The 23,482-nt window shown below is 33.0% G+C and overlaps 1 protein-coding gene and 1 pseudogene across 2 annotated transcripts in view; both read left to right on the plus strand.

The window, feature by feature from the left end:
• The first annotated feature begins 400 nt into the window (after nucleotides 1-400).
• Nucleotides 401-4,040, plus strand: LOC308654722 (long-chain-fatty-acid--CoA ligase 6-like; annotated as a pseudogene). Its single transcript has 2 exons — nucleotides 401-405; nucleotides 2,321-4,040. The product of its transcript is annotated as a long-chain-fatty-acid--CoA ligase 6-like (transcript).
• An 8,440-nt stretch (nucleotides 4,041-12,480) lies between these two features.
• FSTL5 (follistatin like 5) overlaps nucleotides 12,481-23,482 on the plus strand; it is an 824,806-nt gene continuing 813,804 nt past the window's right edge. The window contains exon 1 of the mRNA XM_081304788.1: nucleotides 12,481-12,879. The gene's annotated coding sequence lies outside the window, so the exon portion shown is untranslated. The remainder of the gene's footprint in view (nucleotides 12,880-23,482) is intronic.

Here is a 23,482-nt window from a genome sequence, read left to right on the forward strand (position 1 = left end):
GGATAGTAGTAGTTTTACTTCTCCTTCTACTTTCTTCTCTTTCATTTTTGTTCCTCCTCCTCTTTCTCAGTTTTCTTCCTTTTTCTCCTACTCTTCTTCTTCCCTCTCCTCCATTTCCTCTTTCTCTTCCTTCTAATGGTCCTTCTCCTCTTGCTGCTATTGCTTTTGTTTCTGCTTCTTTTTTCTTTCTCTTCCTCCTTTTTTCTTGTCCACCTCATCACCAGAATGTTTGCCATTCCCCTTGTTCTTCCCTTATCCCTGCCTACCTCTCTCCTTGCCCTTGTCCTGTTATTTTTACTTATCCTGATCTTCACTAGTGGACAGGAGGCTGATCAATGGGTACTGAGTTACCTTTAATTAGGAACAAGAAGCCCTGGTGAGCTTCTGACAATAGGTAACAATGAGGTAATGTGCATTTCAAAAAGCTGGAAGAAATTTTCACCATAACAAATGATAAGTGTTTCAAGAGATATAATTGATTAATCTCATTTAAACATTACAAAATGTGTAAAACATCATGTTATCTCATTAATATGTATAATTTTTGTTTGTATTAGTTAAAAACAAATGTTATAAAAATATTGATGATGTTCTTACGTTATTTTGAATATATTTATCAGTATGATTTTTCTATTTGCTCTATACTATGACAACTGTAGAATTTGAACAACTTTTCTAATATTGAGATTAATAACTTCTGTACTTTAATACCTAGTAATCAGTCATTAATTATGGTTCCACTATTTCTGACATTAGTTCAGGACTATTCTTTGGAGCTCTGTTTGCTATTATATATGTCACTAGTCACAAGTTGTATTCACATCTCTTATATAATTGTATTTTCAGAACAATTTAACAGCCGAAAGATCTGTAGAGTAGAGGGGAGTAATGTGGAGGGAAAGTGAAAGGGAAAAAAAGAAGTACTGGGGACTGAATTAAAACAAATTATATTCCATGCTTTTAAAATTATGTAAGAATGAATGTTAATGTTATGTATAACTAAAAATAATCAATAAAAAATAACAATTTATTTTTTCTCAATTTTAGTTTCCATCCATATTTACCTTGATTCTGAAATGTTTCTCCAGTTTGTTAATTTCTTATTTAAAATATATTTTCCATTCTTGAGCATGAAATTCAAAAGATAAATAATACTTGATTTTGTATACATTTATTCTACAATTGGAACATTCTCTTAAAAATGTAACTTATAAAATGGGAATGTATTTCATCTTCTTCATATCAACTTTACTATAAAGTTAAACACAAAATATTTTCAATAAAACCATGTTAAGTGAGAGAGATATATTTTCATTCAATTTAGGGATATACTTATAATTATTATTAATTTTTAATTGGTTTTCAAATAATTTTTGCATATTGATAGTCTCTCAGATTTATCTCTTTTTTGCTTGGGTCATAGGCGGCGTTAGTAATATTTCTTCTACCCTAATAGGAAGTCATATACAGAATTGTAGAACCAGTAAAAAGGTTTGCATTTTAATTTTTCCTCAAGAATACTTCCAGTATTTTCTCTTGCCATAGTAACTTCACATTTCAATACAAAACCTATCACATAAAGGAGTCAATAGAATAACTCTTGATCTTCCAAAGGAAAATTTCATGAACATTTTTGTTAATATCTTATTGAAATTAAGTTTCATGAAATTTATGCAATTATTTTGATGTTATTTTCTCTGAATTTTTCTTAGTTTAGACATACTTATGATAATCAATTTCTTTGCCATTTCCCTTATTATCTTTGAGTTAATTATCATTTGTTTTTTCTAAGTTCCATACCTTTTGTTTCATCCTATTCCCCTCTGGCCTGTCCTCAACCTACATGTCACTTACCTATAAAATGTCATCATTCGGAAACTCAAATTTCTATTTTTTTTGTAATTAATAATATTCAAATTAACTTCCATTAACTGCTAATTCTGTTACTATAAAACAAACTAGGATTAATATTTGTTGAGATTAAATCCCTGAGAAATACCATGTCAGAAATGCAGAGGCAGAGGAGTTGTAGAAGAATGGAAGGAAGAAAAGGGGGAGGGAGGGAGGAAAAAGAAAAGGAAAAGTAACATAAAAGAATAGATAAAGGAAGAGACTGAAAATGACCAGGCAATTTGATTATGACAGTAGGATGTGTGCCAGAGACACCGAAAGAAGAACGTCTTTCAAGTCAGAAGTGTTCAACAGCATTAAGTGGCTCTCTTGTGTGTGTGTGTCTCCTTCTCTCCCTCTTCCTCTCTCTCTCTCTGTTTCTCTCTCTTCCCAACCACCAGAAGCATTTGTCTTCTCACCTCTGGAGAAGATTTCCCACTTTTGGAGAAGAAGCACAGAGGATCCTGCATACACTGCAGCTTCCTAAGCTGGGTGACTTGGGCTGGTTTTTCTGCAGCCTCTCAGCCACCACCCTCAGCATAGGTACACTGGCTGCCATCCTTGCCACTGGTTCACTCACAGGCCAAAGGCCCTGCAACCACCATGCAACCTCCTGATGCAGTCAGAAGAACTGGAGGACAGTGGCAGGGCCCAGTGAACTGTGATTGGAGGGAACTATCTTACGCACTTAACTACTACTATGATGATGCCAGGATCATGTACCAGGTGTTAGGCTGTAGGCTTTGTATCTCAGGGAATGAGCCCTGACTTGGCTTCAGGAAACCCAAGCATCTGTATCAGTGGCTATACTACAGGAGGTGGCCAATAGAACTGAAATTCTGAAGTCCTGACTTCTCCAGCACAACTGTAAAGCAAGTACAGATCAGTTTATTGAGTTTTTTTTGCACAAAATAAACCAGAATGGATCATTACAGAATTGTCTCATTCTATGTATTCCATGGTGGTGCTGTAACTTTATGACACCTTGGGCCTTGGAGCTATTCCTGCATCACCAATACCCTGGACATAATACCATGATTTTATGGATAATACAATGATTTTATAGATAAACCTCAGGAAAATATGCTTCTACTAGAGCATGTGGAGAACAAGGAGACTCTAGGGCTCAAGATGATTGCCCTCATGGAGTCATTTGTGGATGCCTTGAAAGAAAAGTGTGCAGAAGCTCGAGGTGGTCATCAAGTCTATTCAAGCTGTGGAGGACTGTGATGGAGTGAATCACCATGCTCCTGTGATCCCATAGCCTGATGACCTCTCCTTAGTGTGTTTCACAAATGGTGCAACAGGGAACCCTGAAGGTATGATTCGCATCCATCGGAACATGGTAGCTGATTTCTCTGGCTTTCTGAAAATGACAAAGTGATTTTTCTGAGGTAGGATGATGTGCTCATGTCCTTCCTGCTGCTGGCTCACATATTTAGAGAGTAATCCAGTCCATTTTCTACTGCCAGGGAAGGTGTCTTGACTTCTTCCAGGGAGACATCTACCTCTGATGACATGAAGGTTCTACACCTTACCATCTTCCTGGTTGTCCCACAACTGCTGAACTGGATGTACAACAAGATTTTCAGCCAGGCAGACACTTCATTAAAGCACTGGTGTTGGAGTTTGCAGCAAAATGCAAGCTGGCTGAAGTTGAGAGTGGAATCATCAGGGACAATACTAATTGGGATGAACTATTCTTTAATAAGATTCAGACCAGTCTTGGTGGATGTGTGTGGAGGATTGTTACTGGAGCAGCTACTCCAGTAACTACATCAACTACCTCACCAGCAGCCCTGGGTTTTCTTGTGGCAGCTCTGGGGTGCCAGATTTCTGAAAGTCACAGACAAACCAAGTATACTGCTAGATGTGCCTTCACCACACCTGGGGACTAGACCTCAGGGTATGTGGGGGCACCTCTGCCCTGCAATCATATCAAGCTTGATGTGGAGAAGCTGAACTACTGCAACTGCAAAGGAGAGGGAGAGACCTGTGTGAGAGGACCAAATATGTTCAAAGGCTATGTAAAAAATCAGGACAGAACAAAGAAAACTCTAGACACTGACAGCTGGCTTCATATTGGAAACATTGGAGAGCCCAAGATAGGAGAAGATTTATTGAGAAACAATCATTTTGACCCTGACTAGAACAGTTTTTGAACAATATTTTGAGTGGACATGTTAAGCAGAAACGATTTATGAAGTGAAGGGAAAGGGGGAAAATGAAGAAAGTAATTGGAAACATGACTCTCTTCTATTAACATTATGAACATTATGCTTTTCTAGACTAGATTACTTTATGAACAATAAAACAAGAACATTTATGCCCCATTATGATTTATTTTCTGTTGTCTGGAATGCCTTTTTCTTTTCTGCCAAGTTATCCTTTGTTTGTTTGGATAGAATTGGTTATCCCTATACTCCTTGCTGTGATTTGGATAAGTGTATTGCAAAGACCTGTATGTTGAAGGCTTAGTCCCCACGCTGTGGCACTGTTGGCATGTGGTAGAACCTTTAGGAGGTTGGACCTAATGAGAGCTCTATAAAATAAATAAGCCTATATTAGGAAATCAGTATACTTTGAGAAATCAGCAAACATGTAACTAAATTGCTTATGGAGGACTAATGCCTATACAACTATTTCAAAATCAATTACATAGCTTGCCATGTAGCAGTTAACTTAAACTATTTATGCTATGGTAACAGAACAAACACCTAAGCTCAAATCTCAGTTTCCTAAAACTAATTTCAAATCACAGTGCCATAAAACAACTAAAATGTTTTTCTTGCTTGTGCTCCTTGACCATAATGGGTCTGCAAAGGTCTCTTGGTTTCTGGTTATTCTTTAAGTGCCCAGTCTGATTGAGCAGCCATATTCCCAAATACTACAATTTTTTTCTTTTTCTTTTTTCTTTTTTTTTTTTTTTTTGGCAAAGAGGGAGGAATCAATTAAAGTTGACTTTTATGTTTACCCATAATTCTTTCCACAGAAGTGGGCACATGACTCTACTCATTGGAGACCACAGAATATGATGCAAACACATTCACAGAAGAGGAGCTGGTATTATTTGTTGATCAGCAGTAACAAATACCAAAGAAGTGTATCCTGTGTGAGACTCCAATATATTGGAACTGTTTTCAAGTTTCTTCCTTGGCAGTTTTTGCTCTTTCCAGTTCAAGTAATTTCTGTGTAATATCAACAAACAAAAATAGACACTGAAGAATGAAACTTCAGGAAAAGCAGCAGAAACATATTCGTTTTATCCCTTAGCACATTTCCTCTCAGATAGTTCTCTTGCCATTCTTGTTCCAAAAGTGGGACAGCTGCTTAAAGCCATATGCTTTGGAAGAATCTTCTATACAGGAAAAGCTAAAAAGAATAAAGAAAAATCAGTACTATTTGCTCACTTCGCTAAACAGTTTTCACTAATTGCTTTCATGATTATTTGTTTTGTACATGAAATTTTACTAGTTTATACCTGATATTTTTATTATGAATTTTTATTTTAACATTATATTAGAATTTTAGGGATAGAACTACTGATATATAATATTTGATGCACTATATATATGTATACATGTACACATGCATCTATGTATAATATATTAGAATATATAATATATTACATGCATCTATGTATAATATATATTAGAAAAAAATGCTAACAAACTCCACGTCCTTTCTCATCCTTTATATTTTTTGTGTCTTTTTTCTAGCAATTAAATATCATACTTTGTGAAAAATTATCTGTCTAGCCAAATATACAGATTAATTCCAATTTTAACATTATTTTTCCTTGTATGTTATCTTTCTGAACTCAAGACATAGAGGTATATTCTTCATATCCTTGTACATTCTGCTCTCAAAAATTATAATGTAAAATATTACTATGTGCTGTTTTTGAGATCTGAAAGATCAATTATTTTGTTTCTCATAAAAATTAAAAAGTTCAAATAAGATATTGATGGCAACTAGTTTGAATGTATCAGATTCTAAAACAATTAACATAGATTTGTAAAATGTTAAAATGGTCAATATTACATTACAAACATTTTGTAAGATCTATTTCTATACTATATTTGTTTTAATGTACTTGCTTAATACTTTAAATCCAATAATAAACATGAGAGATTTCCATTATAAATCTCTTCAGCAGCATGCATATTAATCATCATTTCTTGGAAATACATAACTGTAGAGTTGTGTGAAGTCAAATTTCCATGTGTAATACTAACATTGGCCAATAGATGCCCTAAGAGTTCTAAACACAAGAACTCTCAGAATTAAAATTGCGTATTTGAACATCAGCAATTTCATATGCTCTGTTTTCATAGTTCAGTTACACTTGTGAAATGGCACCATAGTTTTTGATTTTAAAGACTCTTAAGATTACCAAACCCCAAATTACTTCCCCAAATTTTATCAACGTAATAGAAGAAAGAAAAGGAGACTTTTACAGAATTGATTTTAAAAACTAAATGAAGGCACCAATGCATCTGATCCATTTAAATTGTTACTTCTGAGTTCATTAATGCAGCCAACACTATTGTTACTGTGCTGCAGTATGACTCTAAGGTTAATTTAATCACAGAAGCTGATCAGGTGGAGTTGTGAAATATTTCTTGAATTATCTCATACTTTTTTTTCTAATTTCAGTATAATTTTAAACATTTTATATAACAGCTAGTAGCAGAGTACACATGGAGCTTAATAATAGATGTCATTTTAATTATAGGTCTCAACTTCTGGATTATTTTAAGATTAAAATTTGTTCATAAAGAATAAAGGTTACTCAAGCATATTTATTATATAATTCTAGCAAAATAGAACTATGTTTTTCTCTCTCACCTTTAGTTCATGAAAATTTACTCTCAAGTGGTTTTCTCTGTTAAGCCAATGACTAAATATTTTTTTTCTGTGCTTATCTCCATGTCTAACATCCTCCTAATGAGGCTATCTAAAATTACGAAGATACATGCCATATAATAATAATTTGAACCATTACTTAATTATATTTACTATAAAAATATTTCCTTAATTCATTTCAATTTACATTTCATTTTATAAAGCAGCATATTTTGAAACTACACAAGCCTAAGAATTCTGTTCATGAACAAATTAATAGATGCCAGCTGTTATTGAAACTTATTCCCATTGTTTACAAACTAGTATAAAAAAAGAAAATATTATTTACCAAGACAAAACAGAAACACAGACTATAACTTTAGAGGGAAACTCAGAGCAGTATCACTTGGAAGGTAGGAGAGTGTGCCTGTGAAAGAGATGATTAAGTGAGGAATATAAAAAGTTTTACATGAAATCTAGAAAAGGTAATTTAAGCCTGAGTCTGCTAAATCTGTCTGTACATTTTCTTTTCTCATGATATGGTTATCTAATAAGCAGGTTTATTTTTCCCTCCAATTTAGAAGATAGACACACTTTATCATAAAGAAAATGGTAGGCTTATCATAAAGAAAATATTAGGCACACCCACCACCCATAGTACAAACCTTTGATTACAATCTCTAGTGGTCTTTTGCATGGTCCATCACTATGTTTAATTATGAATTTGCTTTAGTCCCTTATTATTGCTGATAATGAGCAAAGTTATTCCTTAAAGCTTAATCTACATATTTTTATCCAATGTGGTAGGTTTTATCTTTCTGATTGAACAGTATTTCTTAAAGCATGTTTAATTTTTTTTCTATTTAATATCACCTCAATGAAGATTAACATCAATGAATTCCTTGAACATCTATATTCATACTATGCATTTGTCCATGTGCTTGTAAAGTTTGAAAAGTCTATTTACACAATGGAAATTAAAGTTCATATGTACATTGATCTGAGAATTTGAATGACAGAATAGAGTTATATCTAACATTTAGCATGGTATTTTTGTGGAGTACCTCAACACTTTTATGAAATGAACCATTTAATGGTGAATTCACATTTACAAATCAAAAGCTTTTTTTAAAGTGTATGATCCTATGTGCTAAGGTAAATATTAGTGAAAAAAGAACTGTATTCCCCATGATTAAATTTAGCAATCTCTTATATAAAATCAATGCAAATGTCTGGACTATGATAGAAAATAGACACAATTAAAAAAAACAGACTCAAATTGCAACATGTTTTGAGAGTTTTACAAATCAAACTAATATAATCTCAAAAAAGATTTAATTATTGCAAATATTGTTTAGATCACATATGTCTAATTGTAATGAAAGTATTCCCTATATCATTAGTATTGGAGTTTTAATTCTGAAGTCCTACACTTTATGTCCAAATTTTGAAGAAAATGCATTTGAAAATTCTCATTAGAACATGCTACCCCTACACACATACATCTTGTACAAAGATATGTTTAAGGTCACAATTCTGGGTTAGCTAAGAAACTCAGACATGATATGTATCCACGTTATACCAAAAGTATTATAACATATTTAAGTATTCTATGAAACAACAGATAGCTAGTAAACTGTTAAAATAGAACATTAAGATAAAATAAAATAGATAAAATGCATGAATGAAAATGAAGTATCAAGAGATAAAAGAAAGAATGGAAAGAAGAAATAGAAGGAAAAAATAAGAGGAAATAAGAATTGGAAAATGTATATTTTCAAATGTCAAATATAGAATTTATATTTAACATTGTATATTCAACATTAGGAATCTCTACAAAAAGGCTAAAAGGTGAAAGCATAAATTAAATTTCATCCATTTTTTCTTAATAAAATTAATCTTTAAATGCTCTAACTATTCTTTAAAAACATTATATGCATATATATTATCAGGGGAGAGCACCAGAAGTTAGATTGCAAACAACTTGGGATTTCTAAGAATCATATTTATACTTATGTTACAATCATTTTGCTCTCGTTAATTAGATAAGATTTGGGGGATTCAATGCTATGAATTTTTTTCTGGATTTGCTTTATTTTGAGCCCCCAAAATTACCTAGCAAAAGTACTGCATCTTAAAAGCCAGGCTCTGTGCACATGCCTGTAATCTCAATGGCTGGGGAGGCTGAGAAAGGAGGATTGTGAATTCAAAGCCAGCCTCAGCAATGTGGAGGCACTAAAAATCTCAGTGAGACCCTGTTTGTAAATAAAATACAGGTCAAATGCCCCTGAGTTCAAGTCCAGGTACTAAAATAACAACAACAACAACAACAATAATAATAATAACAATTATATATATATATATATATATATATATATATATATATATATATATACTTCATCTTTGCTTTTAAAAATAAACATGTGGGGCTGGGGATGTGGCTCAAGCGGTAGCGCGCTCTCCTGGCATGCGTGCGGCCTGGGTTCGATCCTCAGAACCAAATACCAACAAAGATGTTCTGTCCGCCGAGAACTAAAAAATAAATATTAAAAATTCTCTCTCTCTCTCTCACTCTCTCTCCTCTCTCACTCTCCCTTAAAAAAAAATACAAAAAATAAACATGTTCTTTGTTTGCAACAAACCTCATAATTGACTCAAAAAATTAAATATACACTTATTATGTTTACAATATAATTCTAATATACTACAAATACATAAAATAATTGTAATTTAAAAAGAAGTTTATAGAGTCTGGTAGCACTATAGAAGTCCAAAAAATATGCACACTCAGAAAGCCACAATACAATGAGTTTCATAATTTCTAAGTGTTACAGCCTAATATGTTTATGTAAATTATCAAAGTTAAAATCCTTATGTATATGTTGGTTTTGTAGCTTTTAAAATATTTTCCCTGAGTATATTTACTCAATATTTTAGTCATCTTTGCAATAATCATTTGCAACTAAAAAGCCACTCTCTTTTTTGCATTCCTAAAATTTTATTGTTACTTTACAACTATTTTAAATATCTGAACAGTAATTATATGCACGACTGCCTATGAAATATTGTAGTATTGCTTATATAGTAAATGAGTACTTAAAGAGACCCATTCTGACTTCTTTTAATTTCAAACGTTGCAAGTGAAATTTACTTGGTGCCTCTCTTAGCCTCCTATTTGCTCCTAGTCACCCCTCCTCTCTTCCAACCTAATTACCTTAAGATAATTTTTTCCACAGTCAGAGTAACCAGTAACTAAACACCAATTTATTTTTCTTAAGAGGAAAGTTCTTAAGATTTTGAATTTTAATAGAATTTTCAATTGTAATATAGAAATTTGAGAAGTTTTTAAAATTCTAATATGGGTTCACAGAATGACAGATATATAGAGAACTGTAGAGTTAATTTGATATAATCCTCATATTCTACAAAATGATGAACGTGATGAAACAGTAAAAAAAAAAAAAATTGTCCTTAGTCACATTGCCATTTAGGACAGAACAAAACCCAGATTCCCCTAGGGCAGGGTACAATGAGAGCTCTCAATGCTTTATCTGCATTTATGTATGTTTGTGCATGCTTCCACAAATAGTTTATTTCTTTAAATTTTTATTTCTTTTCGTTCTTTTTAAAGATGGTCTGAAAGTGATATCATTTCCCTTTCATGTTTGGAAGGTAGTTTTATGTTCCAGTTTCATCCCCAAGGCTTTTGAATAATAGTATGACTGCTTTGATTGAATTCATTGCCCCAAACAGCCTGATCACTGGAGTAAATGGAAAGATAGTGTCCACTAAAAAAATGATAGAGATTTTGGAAGAATTTTTTAATGAATGTGTAATATTCTCTACATATCTCTACAGTATATTTTCAAGTCTTTTCTGGCATTTTGGCATGATGAAAACGAACCAGATAAAAGTACATGTGTTCTTTCCTAAAGAAACATACCATGTGTGCCATAGACTGCCTACTGAATCACTCAGTATGTGTGATGTGTGTGTGTGTGTGTGTGTGTGTGTGTGTGTAATGAGCAAGATAAAAATGCATGGCACTTGTCAATTATATATTAATATGAAATAAGTAGCTGCCAGAGGAAAATAAAGAATTGCAGATTATCTAGAATGTAAGAATTATGATCTAACATTATTAAAGTGACATTCCTAGAAATTTGTGTATTTGACAAACAAATGGGCAAGTTCTCAAATAAAACTGCAAAGAATGGGTTATGTAGGTGCAAAGCAGAAAAAAAATGAAAGTTCCCTTAGAAGTAAAATTACTCCAATTTTTTCCCATTTAGTAATGATAAAGTAAGAATTTGGGGCTATACGGCCATAAAGTAAGTTGATTAAAGTCCCTGAATACACCAATGAGCAGGTACAGTGTGACATTATGTTAGACTTCTGAAATATCATGACTCATATCAGTATGCCCGCCTTCTGATGGAAAACAATGTGTTAAATGCTGTTTTTTTCTTTTTTGAATAAACAACTTTATTTTGAAAAAAGCATTATCGAATTTAAGACAAATTAGACTTACATTTATATGCCCATTGCTTTGTACAAGTAAGTCATGTTAGCTGTAGTTGAATTGTGTGGACGGTATGTGAATAATGACCCTTCTGGATGATTGATTGTTTCAGTTCACTAAAAGTGTTTGTTTACAAGTTTAAGCAGTCTGTGGAATCTGGCATGGCAGGCACCCTTTCTCTTGCTGTCAAAGCTCTTAGAGCTTCACTGGGACAAGAAACATCACATATACTGAGAGAATTGCTAAAGGCTCTGAAATGCTTCCAGAATATCCCATTTTTCATAGAACAATTGATATATTAAACATAATAAATATTGCATAACCTTCAGAATTTTGGCAGTGGAAGTTGAAGCTGAGAACTTTTTTCCCCTCGTTATTAAAATGATTTTTTATAACCCCGGAATCGCCAACTGTATACTGTTTGATAATATATATATATATATATATATATCATAAAAATAAATAAGGACGGCTCTACGGGTTTTATAGAAACGTATATGAAGTCTGATATGTACAAGGTAACATTCATGTTAATTTCTTTTTAAAATTCTCTTTTCAAACGGTGATAAACATTGCAAGTGTTCACGTCTTCTCCTGGGGTTTGGAAATGTTTTTTCTTTTTTTTTTTTTTTTTTCTCCACACAAGTTTCTGCAGCAGCTCTCCACAGCAGCTCGGTGAACCAAGAAGAGAGCAGGAACCCAAATAAAGATCCTTTCCGCTAATCCATGGTAGGAAGAAAAAGCAAAGTTTGACCAGGATGATCAAAAAGGATCAGGGATTTTGAGAGGAACAGATTAAAGAATTCATACCAATTTTCAGTCTCCTCCCACCGCCTTACCCCCTCCTCTTCCACCCTCTCCTCCACTGCCCTCTCTCTCCGCCCTGTCTTCCTGCTAGAGCTGTGCCAGCAGCGATCCTCAGAGTGCACAGAAACGGCGGTCCCAGGGAAGGCAAAGACTCAAGCGACGCGGAAAGCGTTTAGTTTCTGCTGGACAGATTGTGAATGAATCTCGAAGTCCAATGATGCCCATGCTGATTTTAAGCTTGGATTTTGTGGCCTTGATTGCCGCAGCTGACCCCAGCAGAAGCCCAGTCAAAGGGGCGGCCCCTCACCTCTCAGCGAGTTGATATGCAAAATAGTTACGTCAGAAGGTGGGGGCGGGGCTCCCCGGGCTTGAGTGGCAGCAGCTTTTGCCTGGGAGGAGGCGCGAGAATCAGCCTGGTTCAGTGACTGAGACAAACTGGAGGTGAGCGGAGCTGGTGCTGTCCACGGTGCTGTCGGTGCTGAACCTGGGACGCGACGCGAGCGGACCGGTTGCTCCAGCAGCTGGAGGCAACGCCCTCTTGCACCCTCTGTGTCCTGTGGGACGTGCTTTACCAGCAGGACCCACATCAACTTGACAAAGGAGTGTATCGGACGTGGGAGAGAGTCCTCCGTTTTGCAACCTGGGCGCCCATTCAGGCGTGACTTTAGAGATTTCTATAGTTTTAGAACAAACTATTTTGATTTTTTCCAAGCTAAGACGATCTTTTTAATCTTTTTTTTTTTTAACTGTGATTCACACATCCACATCCTTTAGGAATCTTTCTGGGGGACTTTTTTATTACTTAAAATAAGGTAAGAAAAGAATATTGCTATAAATGTTTACAAGTGGGTTAGAAATGCAGGTTGTTATAATATTAAAAATAAGTTATGCTTATTTTTATAGTTTACATTAGGACTTTGGAAATGATTGCAAAATATATTTCAATAATGCTATTTTCATTATTATTAGGAGAGCATCCGTTGATGGTTATGTACTAAATTCTAGAGGGGAAGTTGAGAGCTTTGCTTTCTGTGAAGTTCTTATCATCATGTTATATCTTTCTTTATGAATACAAATATTTTAGAGCAACACTCCCAGTGTGGCTCAAAGGACAGAAAACATTTAATGCAAGTTCCCCAAAATGTAAGCAAATGACATTAAATCCTCTAACAATTTGTTCAATTTGAATGCACTGATATCTGTTTAATAAATATTACTTCCCGTATTTGAAGCTGGAACTGCAAAGTACAGAGCTCTCTTCAGATTTTTCTTAGAGGGGAGGAGGTAGAGATAAGAACATTTATACTACTGCTGGGTTCATTTAGATGTGTTGTTATGCAGTGGATCCAAATAAAACTTGTGAAACAGTCTGTGAGAATTCAACACCCAAGGTCATGTGTATTTTCAAGTTGGGGGCTGTTTTTTTCTGCTATTGACTAGTAAATGTCATCCCCTCCCCACCCCTCAGGTTAGAGGTGGATGTAAATGGGAAGCTCTGATTTAATAATACAGTATTAGCTTGTATTATAGTCTCTACTGCTGTTGGTAATTGAATGGAACTGGGAAGTGTGGGTTGAGAAAATGTCTCGCTATTTCAGCAATGTTTAACCTCTTGGATGCTTAACAGAGAGCTTTTCTCTACTTAAGAGATTTTTCTTTTGAAGCTATGTTGCTTTTGTCAATGGGCAGTATGTTCTGAATGTGTATGGAGAAAGAATTCAGTGTGAATAACCACTTAACAGTATTTCTCATAGTGTGCAATTATTAAATGATAGAAGTTATCTTATTCCTTGTGTTTGTTATTATTATTCATGACTTAATTTAACAGGCATAATAAACAGAATTCTGATCTTTCATTTAGGTCATTCCATGGCATTAGATTAATTGATGGCTGGAAAAACATGAGGATTGTGTGACTATACAGTCCATGGATAGAGTTCAGGTTGCAATTAGATGTCCTATATTAATAGGAATGGGTTAAATATCACTCTGTTCCATGTTTAAGTGTCTCTAAACTATGTTTTTCAGCAACTAGAGAATAGAGTAAGTTTAAATATTTTTGTATTTTAAATAGCATAAAAATTTTATTCTACTTACATAGAGTTACTAGAATGGACTCTAATTTTAGTGTTTTTTTATTTTCAATAATTATCTCTTTGGGTAGATATTTTTTAAATTTTATTTATAACACAGTCCTACATGACAGAGATTGTTATAAGAAATGTATAGTGTTGTAAACACTAGTGGTCAAGTGTAATTTCTAAGAAATGGATAGTGTTGTAAACACTAGTGGTCAAGGTTAATTTCCTAAGTTGTTCCCATATTTTACCCTAAACTAATACTCTTTGTGGGATTCATGTTGGTCATGTGAGCTGTGTTTAAGTATTAATGCAAATTATTAACATTCATCAAGAGAGAATAAATAAATAAATAAATAAAAGAGGGGAGGCTTATAAAGCACTCAGCTACAGAGTTCATATCAAGCAATCTCCTGTAAGTATATATAGAATCATTCCATACTACTCTTCATTTTTAACTTTTCTTATAAAACATTATAGTGAAATAAATATTCAGAGTGTAGTATTTTGAACAGAATTATTGGTTTTTTAATTTAATTTTATCTATCTTGAATATTAATGTTATCTTAATTTTATAACTTACTTGTAAAGCAGTAACATATGTCCACATTGTGTTGTTTTAAATGTACATTGTCTTCTGTTTGTACAAAGTTTTTCAAGATATATGCATAAACTGTTACCTTGAACTATCAGTATCTGAGATTTGTTCGCATGAAATTTAATGCTATAGTAAAACATTAAAACATTTGAATGTTTTAATTAAACCATTAACATTAAAAACAAAATATGTTATTGACAACAATAATGCTATACATTGACTCAATGACATTGAAGAACTATAAGATTACATAAATTTTTTTCTGATTTTCCTACATATTTAGCTTTGTATCATTTTGAAGTAGATAAAATTTGGTTCCCATAATAAGCCAAATTACTATGTAAGAACATTATTTAGATAGAGAATAAAGTGCCAACTCTATACTATTAAATTACCAACTTTGAAACATTTATTGAAGATAGTCAAATGTAGTAATTCCTTAATTATTTCAGAAAATGACCAAATTTTGAATACATAACTTCTTAATGTAAAATAAAAAGGAATATTCACTAACACAATACTGGGTAGCTTGTTGAAACATTAGTTTATTCCAGTGACTCTATAAATGTAGCACTGTTTGCTTCAAAATGATGAACTTTGACAAAGTGTGGTTAGAAAATCATTGATATAGTTTAATTATATGTCACATGACATACTCAAGTTGTTTTTTGTAGTTGTTTCTCAGTTTCTTAAATAAGTACATCTATCAAACCAAAAATTTTAAGCTCAAAAATGAAATTGCTGGGTAGATTTATATTTTTTCCTTACAAATAAGATAAATTCTTACATATGTTTTGTAAATTTAAGATAATGATAAATCAATTTAGGTTTTCTATTTTCAAGACTATGTTTTGCTTTATCTTTTTCTGCTTACTACCATGGCCAATGGAAAAATGCAACAAGTAATAATAAATAAAAATACTCTAAAAAGTTTGTAAGATATTTTGAAGAAATTTTAAAGTGATGTATATGAGATAGTGACTATAGTTTATTGAGAATTTTCTTTGAATAATGTATATTTATTATGTTTAAGTTACATTTACCAAGGAGACCCAAAGGCCTTAAATGATATATCCTATCAATCTTTAATTTCTTTGCCCAATTGCTGTACTAACTCTAGTACTTTTTGTTATTCAATATATTGTAAAGCTCAAAAGACTTTTGAACTAATAGGATTGGAAAACATTTCCTGTTGTTAGCATCATTTTAACAGCCAGGTGACCAATTACCCTTTACCAAACAGACTTAATCACCTTCTGCTTCAATGCTTCCAATACCCTTTGGGTGTAGTCTACTTAAGGTGAGCTATAAAATCCCTTGTGGAAATACCTCAGTGTTCCAATTAAATTGCTAACACACTACCAAGCAATTGGTCCCTTTGTGCTTTAAATCCCATTAGTATTGAGGAATTAATATTATTACAATGGATACACAGTGTTTTGGTAAACTCAGTGTTCCAATGAGGTTTAATGTATATTTTCTAAAAGAGGAAGAATTAGATATTATAAATAGTCAATATTATAAATAGTCAATGAGAAACTGTATGTGTGTCTATGTGTATGTGCATTTTGGGTAGATTTTTACAGCTTTGGGAATGATCTAGAACATGCAAGTTCAAGAAATGTTATATAAGCCATAATACAGAATAATTTTTAGTGGCAAACATGTCTTCTAATTATTTTTTTTAAATTTAGATTAGTATGCTTAATGAGATATCAGTTTGTTTGGTTTTGCATAAAAATGCCATTGAGAAGCTATCAAACTCAGTGGCAAGGGAAGGGACTGTGGAAATGAAAATTTGCAGAAAAAAAAAGAAAATAAAGTGTATGTGTGCACAATGAAAAGTGTAGAGTACCATGTAAATACTGAGGAAAATATGAGTTTCAATAAAGGATTTGAAGATTTTTGCCTATAAAAGAAAGACCTGTAAAAGAGATGGGGTGGTTCCTACGTATCTTCTGGTAATAATCCATACATTTCTCAGGAACAGAGCCTGGATATGTCCTACACATAAAATATTTTTATTCCTTCTATATCAATGTTTTGATACATAGATGTAAAACATGGGAAGAAAAGCAACTTAACAGTGAACTTTCTTCCTTTAAAACCAAGTAATTAATATTACTTTAATGTGGCTTTTGGTATCAAATTATGTAAATCTCTAAAGCAAAGTGGTTGCTTAGTGAGTTCATTTGCATGTCAATACACAGAATATTATTCTCATTCCTAACCGGTTCACAGCACTGTTTGCAATTCTAAATCCAATGCAAAAGATTTAGAAATACTTTTTTTATTCAGTTTTATTTGAATCTATTCATCATAATTGACCATTAAAAGAAACTATCTTTAGCATTATATTTCCTTTGTAAAGTAGCAGCAAGTTACCAATTAAAATGTATACATCTAAATGATGGTCCCCAAAGATAATGATGAAATGGAAATATTTATCTTTCATCATTGGACCACTTACTCAAAACTTGACCACTGAGTCATAACCCCAGCCCTCCTCCCCCACTTTCTCTCTCTTGCTTTAGACCTTGCTAAATTGCTGAGACTGGCTTTGAACTCACAATCCTCCTGCCTCAGCCTCAGGAGCTGTTTGGATTACAGGCTTGCTCTATTGCACCTGGCTAGATAGTGTTTTAATGACAATAAAATTTTATTTTTTATAAGTTCCTTAAGCCCTAAAAGTAAAGGTCCTTACATACTTGAAGAAACAAGTTCCTATGTGTCCTCTGTGATTATATGGTCTATTTTTCTCAAATCCTCAGAAATTAACATATTCCTGATGTAGTCAGCCTGAACTGCCTTGTTCAGGAATAAGGAGGATAGAGCCTTTCATATTTCTAAAGACAAGGGTCATCGAGTTGCTACCAGTTTAATATATACTGCATAATACCAGAAAACCTACTCATATTTGAATATTTGATCTTTTAGTCTAGATTTGCTTGTTCATCTGTGAATAGAAAGCAGACAGAAATAGAAAACATTCTAAGTATTAATAGTATGTGGAATATATTTTATTCATGTTAGGTCATTTTATTCATATTAAGACATTTACCATTTACAGAACTGTGTAAAGTTGGTATTCATTGTAGATTTAAGAAACCAGAGCTCATATCAAACATTTGTACCTCTCCATCTATGTTCACACAACTAGGCTTAGTTGGACCAAAAAATCAAAACAAGCTCACCAGTCTGTACAGACCTTCTGTCTCCGTTTAAGTCAGATATTCAACTGGGTCTGCCTTGCTCAAAACTATTTTTCCCCTTATGTTTCTCTCTTTGTGAATGTCTCCTATTATTTCTGCAAGACTTTTCCTCAATCATTAACTTATATTAAAGTTATATATTGCATATATTGTTTAGTATGTATGCTTTCAAATATATGATGTCAGAGGTCTAAGGATTTTCATATTTATATATTGTTATAAGAGAGCTGCATTGTTTGATCTCATAGGCCATTCAAAATATTAGTAGCAGCCAATGTTTTTCTTTGTACCTCAAACAGAACAAGCAACAGTAGAATAGAGAGGTTAGTTCCTAAGAGTTCAAGTTTTATTTTTCCCCTAACTGAACACCACTTTCAAGAACAATAAATACTGGTTAACTTAAGCCCACTTCAAGCAATCAGTACTTGTGTTACCAACTGCTACTCAAATTGAAAACTTCAGATCAGATAGCTGCTAAAGTATTGAATAGACTGTGAAATTAAATAAAAGAAGCAAAATAAAATCACAAGCCTTGAAGCCCAATACCAAAAGAGGTGGTTTAAGGTGGGTACTTGACTCTTTAGGAAACATAAAGTACTTCACTTTACTGTTTCTAGCTCTATTTGAGGTAAAAAGAAATATTGACCACTGGTTGCTGGTCTTCATTTTCATCTATCATTTAGGCTGACTGAGAAGAGGTGACCACAGATGATGGTAATTATAATGTAGTTCCCAAGGGAACTGCAGAGTTGCATCAGATTCCCGAGTGAATCCCCATTATACAAGTTTTTTGTTGTCTTACAAAAAGGATCCCAAAGGAGATTAAGTTTGATTTTCTGGAGAAACTTTAAAGTGGAGTGTTGATAGGGACTTTTGTTTAATATATTACCTGGTTAACAATACCCACAGTTATCACTTTTAAAATGTAGTTTGATATAAAAAGTTGATACTTCTGAAATTTTTGCACCATTCTGTCTTCTGTATTTATTTTCCTTATTCTCTGTAGAGTCCTCCAGGAAGTCCTTTCAGTCATCAGCCAGGATTATGTTCTATTCACAGATATTTTCCTAATCTATAGCTCTGGATGAGACTGGAACTCCATTAATGTATTTACAAAGATGTTCTGGATATTTAACTCTGATTTCATCATGATAAATTCCACGAATTCATCATTTCATCTCTAACATGATCCCCCATCCTAATTTTTTTTGTGTCAAAGACACATTCTTTTTCCATTTACCTGTTTCTGAAAATTCATAGATATCTTAAACTTACAACTTTTTTTTCTATACTACATGAAGCAAAGTCTCCTAACTTTTAACTTTGTAATATAGTTTTATACAGTTTTACATTCTGTATTCTTTCATCTTATCACTTTTACCTTGGCTAAGACTGTACAAACTCAAATGGAATCATTTTGACATTCTACATTGACCTCTCTTATTCTTGTTTCTTCCTGCTGGAAAATTAATTAATAATAATAATAATTAATAATAATTAATAATAATAATAATAATAATAACAGTTAAAATTTTTGATTATTCTAAATATACCATGTATACTGTTGATTATCTACAAACATGAATTTATTTTATGTGTACAATATCCTAGATGTGGATATTGAGAAACCAAGGCTCCAAGAATTATGTTGTTTACACAGCTGGGACTCAGATCAAATTTTGTCTGAAACCAGCTGCATGATCAGATCATAATCATTATTCTTTGTTGATAGAGATGTCATACCTCTTCTATATTTCTCTTGATTAAAGTAAGCTTTCATATGCCTCTGTGTTCCAAGATCATCAGTATATCTGTAATTTTTATTACATTGAGTCGAGATCTCCGCTGGGCTGGCTTTTAATTTATTTCTGATTGGTTTTATATGTTGGGAGTAGTCAGTTTGATTTTTAATTGACTCCTATGTTCTAGAAATCTCTGTAAAACAAAGATAAATCAAAACTATAACAGAATTTCCTACCACCATATATATTCAATTTCCTGTCTGAACTGATTGTATTTTTAGTAATTCTCACTTAGAACACACTCCTTTATATCCAGTCAACTATTTTTACAGTTATAAGAGCAGATTGTGTTCACATGTGCTTTTCAGAATCTCTGAAGTTGTTATGGAAGTAAATGTCATGTCAGTGTCATGGTATCACCAAGACATTCATTTTTGAACAAACATATTTGTTTTCCATTGTTAAAATAAAAATTACTGCAAGCTTAATGGCTTAAATGTGCAGTATCTGATGGTTCCTCTCATGTATATCAGGAATTTGTCATGATTTAGGGTATCTGTAAGGTGGGTTCTCAGTTCAGCATCTTAACAATCTAAGTTTCAACCAGGGCAGGGTTCTTGTGTGGATCTAAAGTTTCTCCTCCAAGATCATCTGTTGTTATCAAGATTTATTTCTTAGATCCAAGAAATTCATGAAAGCTTGTTTCTTCAAGGGTAGCAGATTTCCCTATATTCAGTTTCTGATCTCTAGAACCACTTTTAAAGGGCTGGATCAACTAGCATAATATTCCTCTAGTACACAGAGTCCACTCATTTGAGACTTCACATCTTTAAAATTTCTTTCTCTTGGATTCAGAGATATATTTCATCATCGTTACAGAATACTGTAGTTAAAAATCAAGTTATTGGTCCTCCCTACTCATAAGGTGAGGTAACTATAAGAATATGGATTGTCAGAATTCCTGTTACAATTCTACCTACAGTATCTGGTGAGAGTTCTACTTGAACTGCAGAGTCTTTTTTTCATTGCTATAATATTGTGAACTCTTCTTTCTGGGCCCAAGATTTGTGACCTGCACTATGCAAAGTAGAGTCTGGACTCGCTTTTGTATTTTAAAACATATCTAACACTATTCTTCCTAGTTAATCCCTTTATAAGAAAAAGCTTGAGTGTTCTTTTCATGTTTAAAAATTGTGCAATTTAAAATTATTGCATATACACATATATGCATATATATTTACACATAATTTAATGTTCATTTGAGTTTATTCTTTTTTTGTTTTTTTTTTACAATGTAGTATATTGAAAATGTAAGATCATACTGCATTTGTATGATGCTTTGTGCATGGATGACTATAATAGATTTATGCTGTGGGATTTTTGTTAATGTTTTTAGATCTTAGATTTTGGTAGTGTACCATTTCCCTATTCTTGACTTTGGTATCTAACTGAAAACCACACAAAAAGTGTTTTATTATTACCTTATTTCATGAAACATAGAATCCTCTCAGGAATTCTATGTATAGAATTGTATATCAGGAATTTGTCATTAATAACATGCTTTATAGATAATACAGAACATTAAATAAAAGATAAAGTGATATCTTACTTTTGGTTTTTTGAGAAAGTACAAGAAATTTATTTTATATTTACTTTGAAAGAAAAACTTCACATTTCAAAAGAAGATCATCTTCAAAAGAATATTACATGTATGATAATAATAATTTTCCTTGTTTATTTAGTCTAAAAATTGGTAAGTAATTAGACTATTATATTTATGAACATTGAGTAGAAAGGAAAATGTCACTATACTGGCATCTTTTATAATTTATACATAATTAGGTAACTTAATATTACGTAAGCTAAAGAAGATTAGTTCAAATTCAGTTTTTAATTTTTATATAAATAATAACTTACTTTAAGTAATTAACATCATATTAATTGTAAGATTATAATAAAAATAAATTTAATAAACATTATGTACACATGCTCTTTCAGGTGCTGGGATTGAACACTAATGAGAGAGGTAGAGAACTGGTGTATTCTTTCTGCTGAAAGACACATTAAGCAAACAAAAAAGATCACGTGTAATGCCTGATATTCTCAATCTTTTTTTTTTTTTTCTCTCTCTTACTGGGTATTGAATCCAGGTGCGCTTAGCCACTGAGCCACATCTCCAGCTCTTTTTTATTTTTTATTTTGAGACGGGGTCTCCCTAAAGTGCTTAGGGCCACACTATATTGCTGAGGCTGGTTTTGAACTTGCATTCTTACTGCCTCAGCCTCCTGAGCTGCTGGGAGTAAAGGTCTGTGCCACCTCACCCAGGTAACACTGTTAATTCTTTTTTTTTTTTTTTTTTTTGGAGGGGGGTAACAGAGATTGAACTCAGGGGCACTCAACCACTGAGCTACATCCCCAGCCCTATTTTGTATTTTATTTAGAGACAGGGTCTCATTGAATTTGTTTAGTGCCTCACTTTTGCTTAGGCTGACTTTGAACTAATGATCTCCTGCCTCAGTCTCCTGGGCCACTGGGATTACATGCATGCACCACTGCACCTGGATGACACTGTAATTCTTAATGTGAAAACTAAAACAGGTAAAGATTGCTGAGGGATAAGAGACCTACCTAAGATAGTGATTATCTTAGGTATGATTTTGTGCCATTCTAAATTAACATTACTTATGGGGTTTTGGTTTGGTTTGGTTTGCTTGGATTTTGTGTTGCTGGAAGTCAAACTCAGGGCCTCCAGCATGCTAAGTATGCACTCTACCACAGAATTGCATTCTTAATGTTATTCTAAAAAGTATCAATACTTTTGTTCATAATTATAACACTGAGAAAAAAGGATATTAGTACAGCCCAGGGATTTCAGAAAAGAACTTATCATTCATTTAGCAATCAGTAATTTTAGGTTGGAAGAATGTTAAATACTAAATATTCACTCATGGAAAAAATATTATGATTATCATATCTGGATTTAATCTGATACCTTAAAGTCCTCCAGAATGAGCTTTAATTTGTAAAATAGCACTCATTCTTAAGTGTCAAATTGTTGGAGAAACCCACAAGATTTATATCCTGAAAAAAATAATTATTTTCTGAAATTTGTAATTTTTTCAATGAAATTAACTTCCATCTTTGGCAATATAGTATATTTAAAATAGGTTTATGAGGTGATATTCTTTTCACTTTTAAGCACACTATTCAGGGCATTTTGCAACTAAATCTGTTAGTTAAAGCCAATTTCTGAGAATAAGTTTGTAGTCTTCGTGAGTAGTACAGTTTACTTGTTCAGACCTTTATATTTTTTTCATAGAAAGTTTAAGTGCTCTAAAATCTATGTTTCTTCAAGGAAGTGATTGAGTGAGCTGGTATTTTTTTCAAATGATTCACTATCCAGACAGTATGTCATTATTAGGGAAAGAGAAATGCATAGAATGCTTTTTGAGTCTGTAGATGCTTGAGAAACCCCAGTGTTTATCATTTTTATGCAATTGTGTTCTTTTTCCAAAACGTATTATATCATAGGACCATGTAAGGCAACAGCAAAAGAAAATAATGGCAACAAAAATGCATCTACAGGGCTGGGGATGTGGCTCAAGCGGTAGCGCGCTCACCTGGCATGCGTGCGGCCCGGGTTCGATCCTCAGCACCACATACCAACAAAGATGTTGTGTCCGCCGAGAACTAAAAAATAAATATTAAAATTCTCTCTCTCTCTCTCTCTCTCTCTCTCTCTCTCTTAAAGAAAATGCATCTACAACTTTACAAAAAAAAGTAAC

The sequence above is a fragment of the Spermophilus citellus genome (assembly GCF_964194105.1).
Source record: "Spermophilus citellus genome assembly, chromosome: 8".
Lineage (NCBI taxonomy): Eukaryota > Metazoa > Chordata > Mammalia > Rodentia > Sciuridae > Spermophilus > Spermophilus citellus.